This window comes from Chenopodium quinoa, unplaced genomic scaffold, assembly GCF_001683475.1.
Source record: "Chenopodium quinoa cultivar QQ74 unplaced genomic scaffold, ASM168347v1, whole genome shotgun sequence".
NCBI lineage: Eukaryota > Viridiplantae > Streptophyta > Magnoliopsida > Caryophyllales > Amaranthaceae > Chenopodium > Chenopodium quinoa.
In genome coordinates, this window is record NW_018744835.1 from 1,220,695 (window position 1) to 1,230,747 (window position 10,053).

Consider the following 10,053-nt stretch of genomic DNA (forward strand, 5'->3'; position numbering starts at 1 on the left):
GCCACGTGTCAATCACAGATTCGTCCTCTGCGGACCAATTGAGACACGCCATGTGTCCACCCATGCCAAATGGGAAAACCGGCCACCAAGGCCCAATCCTGTTTAGAGGCCCGGTCAGCCCTAGGTTTACCCTAAACCTAGAGAGTGGCACGCTTCTCAAGACTATAAATACTCCTCTTAATCCTCATTAAGAGGAGAGAGAAAAAGAGAGAGAACTCTAATAGCACACGGATTATACTTTAACCACTCTCACCTAGAGAGACTAAACCACTTTAATTTCCGCATTAATTACTCCTTAATCAGGTACTAACTTGACCGTTGGAGGCGGAGCTCTCAGGAGTCTCCGTTATTTTGCAGGTACAGGCGGCCGGTTCCAGTCTCGGTGTTGTAACTCTCCCGCAGGACATCAGAAAACCCCGAAACATTTGGCGCCGTCTGTGGGGAGAGTACTTCTGAGATGGCATCCAAGTCTGTACCTACTCCTGAAGAGAGGCGTCCCCTAAACGACCCTCAAGTTCAGTCGGACCATGACACTGAAAGTGAATTTGAAGTGGAAACTCATACAGCTCCAGACGGGACCCTAAGGGCCCGACGTACCCGTCATACCGAAAGGAGGGAACGGGAGCATCTTCAAACAGGAAGCGAGCCAGCAGGCGCACCGCCTGCTCGGCAACAGCCGACTGATGGGTCTGCTCCCATCACAAGGAACGAACTCATGACCTTCATGAGGGACTTCAAGGGAGAGATTCAAGAATTGATCAATAAAAAGCCGCCTGCTTCAGTCAGAGAGCAGTCGGCCAAAAAACCTTCCACTTCACTGAAGAGGAAGCCAGTTCAAGGGCGAGAGGCGACTCCTCATCCTAAATCCAAGAAGCGGGAGCCACTTGCTCTTGATTTCACAAAATTCCGTTATCCTACGGGAAATAGGAAACCTGTTCGTCACATTCAGGCGGACGGGTCGAAGAAAACATACACAGACGCTCGTCTGCTGTTAGAACAGAAGAAGAGTGACCGACTGTCAGAGTCGGCCTCTACTTCAAATTTTCAAGAAAGTTTACAAAATACCTCGATGAGGCATACTCAGTCGTACCATGAGAGTCAGTCAGGCGGTACCTCCCGTCAGTCCGGCTTTCATAGTGCCCAGGCGGTACCAAACTTACCATTTGTGCCGCAACAACAGTATTTTATGCAGCCACCTCCATTTGGTGGACCTGCAGCAAAAAACGTCCAACCTATGGACTGGCAGCTACGGTTGCTTAGACTTGGTGAACAGCCGTCGGCCTTCTCCAAGGAAATTACTGAAGCCGCTCAGCCGGCCAAAGTAAAAAATGTACTAGTAGGCGCCTATGACGGCACTACTAACCCAGAAGACCATCTGATGGCATTCACCAACCTGATGTACCTTCAAGGGTTGGATGATCCCACCTGGTGCAAGTGTTTCCCAGCGACTCTCAAGGGAATCGCACAGCAATGGTTCGGCAACCTGCCGACTGGTTGTGTAAACAGCTTCAGGACGCTTGCTTACTTATTTGCCTCCAACTTCGCCATGAACATCCCTGCAAAGAAAACGACCCTTGATTTGGGAACAACTCAGCAGGGCGAGAAGGAGGGGCTTCGTTCTTACATCAGGCGGTTCAACCTGATGAGAATACAGATTCAAGGGTTACCGGATGAGGTAGCTTATACTGACTTTTTTAGAGGTCTCAAAGACGGGTCTACCTTCAAATTTGACTTAGTTCGAAAAAGGGTGGCGACTCTTCAAGAGGCCTTGATTGAAGCAGAAGCCTATATACAGGCGACTGATCTGTGTACGATAAAACAGTCGGACGGGAAAAGGTTCGACAAAAGAGAAGGACGACAGAAACAGTCGTCTAACAAAGAGGAGAAAAGAAAAGAGGTCTGGGCGGCCGATTCCTCTAAACAGCCGGCCCAGAAGAAGAAAAAAGAATTCAAACCATACTCCCCAAAGTATGTGTTTAACAAGGATAACCAGTTTATCCTAAAAGAAATAAAGGGACGGTTCTCAATTGAGAAGCCGGTCCCCATGAAGGGTTCTGCAAATAACCGGAACCAAGACAAAATCTGTGCTTATCATGATGACGTTGGTCATCACACCAATGACTGCATCAGTCTCATGCGGTACCTAGACCGCTTGGCTGAGCAAGGTGATCTTGACACTTATGTCAAGAAAACTACGGGGAACACTTCCTCCAAAAAGCAGTCGGCCAAAAAGAATCAACAGGCCGACAGCTCCGATACAGATGATGCAGTCGTCTACACCATTGCAGGCGGCTTCTCAGGAGGCGGCCCCACTATTAGGGGCAACAAAGATAATATAAGGCGGTTAGATGTAAATTCCGTTCACCAAGAACGGCCGTCCAAATATACATTTCCTGAGATTGTCATCACTGAAGAGGATCTAGGAGGGGTAAGGAGGCCGCATGACGACCCTCTCGTTATTGAATGTAAAGTGGCCAACCAGAGAGTTGGCCGAATCCTCATAGATACCGGGAGCTCCTCAGATCTCATCAGCAGCAAATGTCTGTCAAAACTGAAATATCAGACGGACTGCATACATCCGGCCTCTCACCCTTTAATAGGGTTTGGAGGAGGAGTCGTCCACCCACTGGGACGAGTAGATTTACCCATTCTCCTGGGCGAAAAAGGGGAAGGACGACACATGGTAGTCCGGTTCCTAGTAGTAGAGGAACTCTCGGCCTACAACATGATTCTGGGTCGACCAACCCTGAATAATTCCAAGGCTGTTATAATCCCGTCTCTTATGCTGCTTAAGTTTGAGAGGGATAATGGAACAGTCGGCTCCCTAAGGGGGGATCAGAGGATGGCCCGAGAGTGCTATCTCTCGGATGTCAAGCCCACTGTTATGGCCACTGGGTCAAGTGGAGAAAAAACAGACCTTGACAATGTCAAGGAGAGTGCGCCTGTCCAAGAAACAGGCGACAAAAAGAGAAAGGCGTCCCAGACAGAGTCCGCAAGAAAAGCAAGAAAATAGCAATCATTGGCAGAGGAGCGGCCGGATGAGTTCCGCCCTCAGCCGGCTGGTGAGCATGCGGACCTGATCTTAGACGACTCACGTCCTGACCGAACAGTCAAAGTTGGGACGACTGCTCTGAGAAACCTTGGTGACGACTTTCACAACCTATTGAAAGAATACAAGGACATCTTTGCATTTGAAGTCCATGAAATGCCAGGCATTAGTCCTGATCTGGCAGTACATAAACTCGCTGTGGATCCGAAAAAGAAGCCGGTACGGCAAAAGAAGCGGAACCATGGCGAAGAAAGAAGTCAGGCGGCAGCCGCCGAAGTTAAAAAATTACTTGATGCAGGGTTCATTCGGCAATGTTACTTCCCAGACTGGGTTGCAAATGTGGTTCTTGTTAAAAAGCCGAATGGTACCTGGCGAATGTGTGTAGACTACACAGACTTGAATAAGGCGTGCCTCAAAGACAGTTACCCTCTACCTAAAATTGATAGCCTGGTCGACTCAACAGCCGGCCATGCTTTGATGAGCTTTATGGACGCCTACTCTGGTTTCCATCAAATTCCTTTGTGGAAGAAAGATCAGGAGAAGACGGCCTTCGTCACTGATCAGGGGTTATACTGTTACACGGTCATGCCGTTTGGTCTTAAGAATGCCCCGGCCACCTTCCAACGTATGATAAACACTGTGTTCTTTGATCAACTTGGGAGAAATGTCGAGGCATATATTGATGATATGATTGTCAAGTCTAAACTTCAGACAGATCATCTGTCGGACCTCCGAGAAACTTTCGCCACACTCAGGCGGCACCATGTCATGCTCAATCCCAAGAAATGTGTATTTGGAGTTGAGTCTGGGAAATTTCTCGGATTCCTTATCAATCAGAGAGGAATAGAGGCGAACCCTGAGAAGGTGCAGGCGGTCATCGACATGCAGTCGCCCCGTACCGTCCGAGAGGTTCAAAAATTAACAGGTTGTCTGGCGGCCTTGGGAAGATTTCTAAGCCGATCAGGCGACAAATGCCTATACTTTTTCCAGGCAATTAAGAAAAAGGCAAGGTTTGAATGGGGCCGGATGCTGAGGCCGCCTTCCAGAAATTAAAAGTTCACTTGCATTCCTTGCCGAGGCTGGTCAGCCCTTTGCCCAAAGAAGTACTTTACATGTATTTGGCCGTCTCTGATCATGCGTTAAGCGCTGTGCTCCTTGCTGAAAGGGACGGCTGTCAGCTCCCGGTCTACTTTGTCAGTCACGTACTGAAAAATGCCGAGTTGAGGTATCCCCTAGTGGAGAAATTTGGTCTTGCACTCTTCATGGCTGTTAAAAAATTGAAGCCCCACTTTTTGGCACATGCAGTCGTTGTGTATACCGACCAACCAATCAAGCGGCCCCTTACCTTCATGGAGTCGTCAGGGCGAATGATCAAATGGGCCATAGAAATTCAGAGCCTCGAAGTTACTTTCGAGCCTAGAAAAGCAGTGAAGGGGCAAGCCTTTGCTGACTTTATTGTAGAGATGACTCGTCCTCCTGACTCTCAAGTTCCAGACCAAGTCTGGAAGGTATATGTGGACGGAAGCTCTACTTCAAATGGTTGTGTAGCAGGCGTCGTATGTCAATCTCCAGAGGGCGACAGGTTCGAGTATGCTCTACGCTTCAGTTTTCAGGCTTCAAACAATGAGGCAGAATATGAAGCTTTACTAGCCGGGATCAGCATGTGCAAGGCGGCAGGGGCAAGAAAAATAGACGCCTGTTCTGATTCACAATTGATAGTAAGTCAGTACAATGGCGAATACGAAGCAACCCATCCGGCCATGATCAAGTATTTACAGGCGGTCCGACAAGCAGTCGGCTCCCTTGAGGATTTCCATCTGATCCAAGTGCCGAGATCAGAAAACAACCAGGCAGATGCACTGTCAAAATTAGCATCATCCGCCTCCTCCGATACTCCCCGAACTGTTTTTTGGGAAGTAATGGAGAAGAGAAGCATCGAGGAAAACCCTATTGGAATCCTAGACAGAAGCTCAACCTGGATGGATTCAATCAGGGCATATCTGACAAACGGTACACTGCCGGATGATCATCAACAGGCGGCAGCACTGAAAAGACGAGCCACCAATTTTGAAATGATAAAGGGAGAACTTCACAAAAGGGGGTACTTACAACCCTTCTTAAAGTGCGTTACTCCAGAAAAGGGACGAGAGATACTAGACGATCTCCACTCTGGTTACTGTGCTTCACATATAGGTGGAAGGACGCTTGCTCAAAGGGCAAGGCGCCAGGGCTACTTTTGGCCTACTTTGGAAGCAGATGCAATGGAGATGGTGAAAAAATGTGACAAGTGCCAAAGGTTTGGCAAACTAATTCACCGTCCGGCTACTGACCTCACTACCATTCACAGCCCACTACCGTTTGCTAAGTGGGGCATGGACATTCTGGGTCCATATACGCCTGCTACAGGCGGAAGGAGGTACATACTTGTTGCCGTCGACTACTTCACTAAATGGGTAGAGGCGGAGGATGTAAAGGGAATCAAGACGAAAGATGTAATTTCATTCATTTGGAAAAACGTCATCACTCGGTTCGGGGTTCCCATGTCTATGGTTTTTGATAATGGTCCCCAATTTGAGACGCCTGTTCTCAAAAGCTGGTTGGGTGATCAAGGAATTGCAAACTACTTTGCATCTGTCGGCCGTCCACAAGCAAACGACCAGGTAGAAGCCTTTAATAAAATCATCTCAGACGGTCTCAAGAAAAAGATTGAACGAGCAGGCGGCCTATGGGCGGATGAACTACCACATGTTCTCTGGGCCATTAGGACGACTGAAAAAGGGGCGACTGGAGAAACTCCATTCCTCCTAACTTATGGTGCGGAAGCTGTCCTTCCAATAGAACACTACGAGCCGACTCTTCGAGTAATGCTATATGACGAAGAGGCAAACTGGGAAGCCATGCGCCTGGCATTAGACTCACTTCCTGAAAAGAGAGGCAATGCTGTCTTACGCCATGAGATTTACCGTCTGAGAATGACTCGATCATACAACAGAAAAGTGCACAGGCGTCCACTCAAAGTAGGGGACTTTGTACTTAGAAAAATGGAAGCAGTTGGTAGGGCTAATGAGTCTGGCAAACTAACTCCCAACTGGGAAGGACCCTACCGAATCTATGAGGAAGTCAGGGACGGTACCTACCGTCTGGAAACACCAGACGGACAACCGTTGCCTCGAACTTGGAATGTAGATAACCCCTTAAAAAATATTTCTTCTGAATGATGTAAAGTAAACAGCTACTTAATAAAGTTTGCACTTACTATTCAGTTTTGTATTACGAGGGGCATGCCGTCTGTACCTTTACAGTCGGCTACTCTCCATAGAGTTTTGTTCACTCTATCTTCAGAGGGGCATGCCGTCTGTACCTTTACAGTCGGCTACTCTCCATAGAGTTTTGTTCACTCTATCTTCAGAGGGGCATGCCGTCTGTTCCTATACAGTCGGCTACTCTCCATTGAGTATTTTACTCACAATACTTAGCTAAAAAGATTAGGGCCTGGCCGACCCTGTGCCTACAGGCGGCTACCCATTCTTTTACTTAGCACCTACGTTCACCAAGAACTTACCAAGGCAACCGGCCGAATGATCAGACCAGGCGCCAAGCCACCTGATCAATTTACAAAACTAATACGACCTGTCCCAACATCATAGCAGGCGTCCGACGGCATCCCTCCGGATGAAATTCGTCGCAGAGAGCAGCTCCCTTTTGGGTGGAACATTGTTCTATAAACTAATTACACGGCACCTATACGACTGTCCCCAAGGGCAACCACGTAGCCGTTTTTGAGACAAGGATAACTCTATCACTAACCAAACCAGTGGTAGCAGTTGACATCTGAGTCAGATGACCGCCTGTATTACTTGGGATAAATGCAGGGGGTACCTATTGAGTTAATAGCCAACAAACATTGGCGAATCAAGGGGACTAGCCGGCCTACGCCGCCTGGTACCTCTACTTCTCAAACATAAGTGGCGGCGACTGAGTAACTCCAACGTTAACTCATAGTCACTCCTTCAAACTTGGTATGGAACCTAAAAAGTTTGAGTCGTCCGCCTGTTTTAAACAAACAAGGGCACTCAAACCCCTATTCCTACTAGGTAACCTATTGAGTTAATAGCCAACAAACATTGGCGAATCAAGAGGATCAGCCGGCCTCCGTCGCCTGGTACCTCTACTACTCAATCTAGATTGTGACGAAGACTAAGTAACTCTTATGTTAACTTAATAGTCACTCAAACTTAGTATGGAGCTTAAAAGGTATGAGTCGTCCGCCTGCTTTTAACAAACAGGGGCTCTCAACCACTACTCTTGCTAGGTTAACAAATTACGAGTTGAAAGCCAACATTGGCAATAAAGGGAAACAACCGGTACCCGCCGCTTGTTAACCTACTTAATTCCTTGGCGATTAGGTAATACTATTTACTTGGTCGGACCGATTGAATAAATGGCCGACTAATCGCCCAGCTTGGAAACAGACAACCAGTCGTCCAGGGGCATAGGCGGACCATCCGTACCTGTCTACAATCGGCCATGCAAAACAGTCGATAGTGTACAATGCAATATCAAATATTCAACACTTAGACAAATTTCAAGCAAAAAATGATTTCATTAATGAAGATAAAAATATTCAGAACCCCGGCCCCCTGGCCGGGTAAATACAAAGCAAATGGCACGCAGGCCGTGGAAAGAATACATTAAGCTTAAGAAGGGGGCAGTTCGGTATTAGCAGCTGCCGCCTGGTCAGCACTCTTCTTGCTAGACTCGGCTTCAGCTGCATCCTTTTTTGATGCCTTACCCCCAAGTGGCACAAGCGCCACAACCGGCTCATCCTCAACCAAGGCTTCCTCCAACGCCTCGTCCTCAGCAGCCGCCAGGATCTCTTGATTATATATTTCAGAACACTGGCGGTACGTTTTTTCCCACGAGCAAAGTCGGCACTGGGGAAGAGGCGGCTCCAGGTCATGCGCTGGATCTGGGAAGAGTCTTCAATCATCTCTCGGACGAGCTCTCTCTTCTCTTGCTCAGCCTTCTCCGTGAGCTCTCTCTTCTCTTGATCAGCCTTCTCCGAGAGCTCTTTGGTTAGACTCTTCTCCTGGGTCACCAGGCGTTCTTTTACGTTAGCCAAGGATTTTTCCATGGTATCGTAGGAGAGTATCTTTTGGCGGAGAGGTTTAAGCTCGGCCTTGAGGTTGGAGACGGTCGCCTCCAGCTCGCTGTTCCTCTTCTGGGCCGTCTCTAACTGGGCCCGGACAGCGGCGGTAGCCTGCGCCTGATAATAAAGAATATCAATTGTCAGAACTTCATTTTGGGCAATTTGAAACATTGCCTTGTCACAGTTAGAGGCGGCCATAGCTTTTGCAGCCTTTACCTCTTTGTTTTTCCGATCAAGCGGCTTGCGAAGGCCGTTCACTCGGAGCAGGGCCTAAGTAAAAAGGGAACAAACGTCAGTTTCCAAACAAGATAACAGGCGTCCTGGAACTCAAATACAAAAAATGCTAAGTATACCTCAGCAAGGACCCCTGCAATTCCATCAAGGTCAAGGGTGCCGACACCCCTGACCGCCTCCCTTTCAGATGGAGGAACTACTTTGATCATGGACTTGGCTACCTCTACCAAGTCAGGTTCCTGAGGGTCGGCTGCATCAAGCGTAAAAAAGCAAGTTAGACCTAGTCAAGAAGAAAGCAAGTGAAGGTTTTTACAAGTAATTGTCCATACTTCTAGGCGGCCCCGCCGGAGTTTTAGAAGAAGTGGCTGGCTGCTTTTCAGCCGCCACTGTTTTCCTGGAAGACCCAGGAGAGCTTGCAACAGTCGTCCTCCGGGCCTTGGGGTCCGGCTGTTGCGAGGAAGAAGCTCTTGGAGTGCCCGACTGAAAAAAAAAAAAAAAAAAAGAAGTTAGTATATGCATAAGACAACAACTCCTAAAAGAGGAAGAGTTTCGAGGCCTACCAAGGGTGCCCCCTTGTTGGGGGAGTCGGTACAGGACTGTTTCATGAGAGAGGCCCGCAACATGGCCGCCGCAGTCTTGGATGCTGTTATTTTACTCATGGCGTCAGCTGCAAAAAATAAACAGCAAAGTTAGTAAAAATCTTAAGTAAACAAGGCGTGAAAAACAGAGTATTTGTCAGGCCGGCTACCTCTAGAGCACCGACTGCTGAGGCCACAGGCGGCCAAAAAGTACTCGTCATAGAGCCACTTAAAGCTCGGGACGCAGTTCAGGGGTACTTGCTCTCGTACCCCTGAAGTAGAGTTCACCCTAGTCTCTACTTTGAAGAGTCCTTTGTCTAGGATCTCTTTTTTAGCCTTTGGGGGAACAGGCGGCATGCTGCGGCCGCCTGCGAGAAGAGGCGGATCCCTATTCCACTTGTTAAAGCGTTTGTTCAGCTCCGTGTCTGAACCCTCGATGATAAGGAAGGTGTTCCGCCAATCCTTCCATTTGTTCGCCTTACCTCTCGTCATGAGGTAGCCCCTGTGGCTTGTTAATTGATACCAGCCGGTACCGCCCGACTTAGGGGTCCGGCTGAGATAGTTCATGTGGGCGAAAGCCTCGAAGCTTGGCTCCACCCCGTACATTTCGCACCCGGCCACATAGCCGAGTACGTTTACCCAAGAGTTGGGGGCTAACTGCCATAACCCCAAATCATACCCATCTAAAATCCGCTGAACAGCCGGATGTAATGGGAAGCGCAGTCCAGCTTTGATGGCCGCCACATAGCAGCCAAAGCAGCCGTCATCATAGCTGGTACCAGCCGACCAGACGACAGTGTCTTCTGGATCCGGCACGAACAGTAAAAACTCCGGGCCCATTCTGTGGTTAGCTATAAAGCTCTCCACTTTGTCTTGCATGGTTGCGATCCGGCCCCGGGGTACCGTGCAGTAGTAGGGGGTGTTTTCCTCTCTGTGAGAGGCGGACGGCTCCGCCCAATTGTCCCCTTTCTCAACTGCATGAGAAAGCCTCGCCTCTTGTAGGCGACTGTTTCTTTCTTCTGAGCCTGGAGAACTGTGGCCAA